Consider the following 3011-nt stretch of genomic DNA (forward strand, 5'->3'; position numbering starts at 1 on the left):
TTAAAAACCATTTACATACCAAAACGTCTGCCTGTTCCAAATTCACAGACCACATCACACCTAATAGGTTCTCCAGAACAGCTGATATTATATGCAACTGTGGCTTTTTATAGCCTTTGTACCACTTGGAGTGATATCTCATGTATCATTATTAAATGTGAAAACAGGGATCAGTGATTCTTATTTTGTGCTTATAGTTATAAATGTACTGGAACAGGCTATATTATTTATTAATGAAAGAATGACTAACGTATTTGTTCTAAATAATAAGAATTAGTAAAAAGACATAAAAAATGAAAACTTTAATTGCATTTGACTGTGTGTAGAAGCTGGCATAGTCTGTTGCCGGGCAGTGAGAAGCCTTCATAATCCTATAAACTCTTGTTCTGCATCTTCAGGTGAATAATGTGAAGACTGTCCCCAGTGGGGTCTGTGGATTATCCAGAGTAACAGGAACACTGCTCCTATAAATACATATTGCTTTTGAAATATCTGCATAGCATTTTGAATACTGGGATTAGCTAAAACCAAACTGTCTGACTGGAGAAAATAGCTTTTTGTGATTTTTGGTGATCATAATCATTAAATAAAAAAGTACTTTTACAAAAAATTGTTTTATTGAGCAAAACTGAGAGTGACAAAGACTATGTGTGTATATAGAAATTAAGAAAAGACATTCTAATAAACACTGCTGTGTTTTTAATGAAAATTCCTGGGTTTATGATCTCAATGAAGTTAAATGAAATTTATGTACTAAAATTAAAGTTAAACAAGCAAAAAGCCTGTTGTTGAAGTCTAGCATGGACAATCTAAGATTTTTTAAAAATGTTTCATCAATATACAATCTACTGAAGTAACAGTACCTTAGGCTTAAATATTACTTTGGATTCACTGAAAAATCTGTGCAAAAAATGAGATGATTTATAGAAATACAGAAGAATAATAACTTTAGGAAATTACCAAGACTGGAAATACAAAGTGAAATGTCTCCAATATAATGTGTAATGAACTATTATACATAAAAACTTATTCAAAAAAGAAACGCTTCAGTAATTATGCCACACTACAGTGACTGGTTAGAGTAATGAGTGATATCTGTTCCTTATAATCAGTGTAGCTGTAACTTTATTTTCACTGTGATGTGGTGTTCATAATGTTGAATAAAATTATTAATAAAGTTATACTCTAGGATTGGTTCTAACATTTGATGGAATTAAGTACTTATCCAGTAGAAGATTGACACCACGATTGTTGCTTATTTAACCTGTGTGTTCACTTTGTTTGTGTATGACTATTCTATCATATTAGAAAAGGAATAGTTAAAGATTTTATTTTAGAATACATAAGTTTACATACCTATATGTCACAGTTATGTTTACATAGTTACATATCACCCTATGTGTTCACTGAACCACTGGTTAATATTTACTGTGTGAGTCACCGAGGCACTGTTCAACATTATAGGGTCTTGTCCACTAAAGTACTGAATCTCATTAGATTTACAGCTGTGGCTAAGAGAGTCCACAGTGAATTTATTATCACCACTGAGCTAGTGGAGCCAGGGGAGTTACGGGTCACTGGAACTCCAAGATTAGTTAAACAGAGATTAGATCTGGAGGCTTGCAGAGGAGAAAGCTTCAATGGTAGGAACATTATACACCCACACACACACAGGCAGAACAGTTTTAATTAGTGAAACAAAGAGCAATGCCTAATATGGAGCAGTTAGTTGGAAACAAAGGAAGAAGTGAGTGTGTATGTAGGAATTCAGGCAGTATAGATATTCTTCCCCTTCCTAGGGCGCTGTCCTCGATGATTGGAGCAGAGAGGACGTTGGAGGACGGATGGACTGAAGGACCAATGGAACAGCACGAGAGGCACCAGATTAACCCACATCACACATTTCAAAATTGTATTAATTACTGGGTTCAGGAAGTATAGGGGCTCCTCTTTTCTGAGGAAAGACCGAGCCACACCTGTGTTCTTTGGAATGGGCTTCAGAATAGTTGGAACCCAGAGCACTCTGTAATTGATTTTCTTTAACATTGTAATAAATATCTTAAAGGTTGTTCTGACTTCGACTCTTCCTCAGAAACGAACATGCAGGGTGGTTGAGTCCAACAATACATATGTTTACAATTAATCATTGTGTGGTTTCCACAAGGACTCCAAACAATATTAAGGTACAGAAAAACGCTGTCTGACACATCTGAAGAGGAAAACCAGCTGTGGCAGGCAGTCAGGGCTGTAGTCTGGGTTTTAGCAGTTGCAACTACAAGCACTATAGTTACAGTATCACTTCCCAATAGCTCCAGGCCCACCTGTTGGTGTGCATTAAATATGCAAATGATAACTGTTATAGCTGTGGGGGGAGGCCATCTCACTGATGAATGAAGGAAACCTCAGTTATGTCAAATGAAGAAGAGGAGACTCCTAATAAATTCAGTTTTTTAAATGCTAGCTCAAACTTTCTGTTTAAATGGCTAGACAAATGGGTTTAATGTTACCTTCTATCTCATATGCCTCCATGTTTGTGAGTGAATATTAAAGATTATGATTGTTTTGTAGGCCTGTTATTCAAAGAGATTCACTTATTTGTCTGGTTATCTCGCCATAGTGAACTGATATTTTGTGATCATCACAACACATAATCATTATTTCATTGTCTCCAGAAAAAGTTGTAGACTCATCCATTCATTATTGTTCAGTACGTATCCAGGTGGGGGACCTGATATGCGACCCTTCCAACTGCTTTATGAAGGGGACATCCCAACCAGAGGCCCAGATTACCACTCTGAGATCCACACCTTGTGATGTCAGCCCAGATGTTTTATTCTTTCTATTTTGAGGAAACTCTTATAAACATAGGCCAACAGTGGAATGTATACTAAATTTAGTTCAATAGCGAGCAACGAAAAATGGCAAATGTAGTATCTAGGGTTTTGGACCTTAAAAATCTGGATAAGTTGACCTCTACTACTTTGATTTTAATCCACTTCTTCTGAGTCTCC

The sequence above is a fragment of the Monopterus albus genome, unplaced genomic scaffold (assembly GCF_001952655.1).
Source record: "Monopterus albus unplaced genomic scaffold, M_albus_1.0 scaffold339.1, whole genome shotgun sequence".
NCBI lineage: Eukaryota > Metazoa > Chordata > Actinopteri > Synbranchiformes > Synbranchidae > Monopterus > Monopterus albus.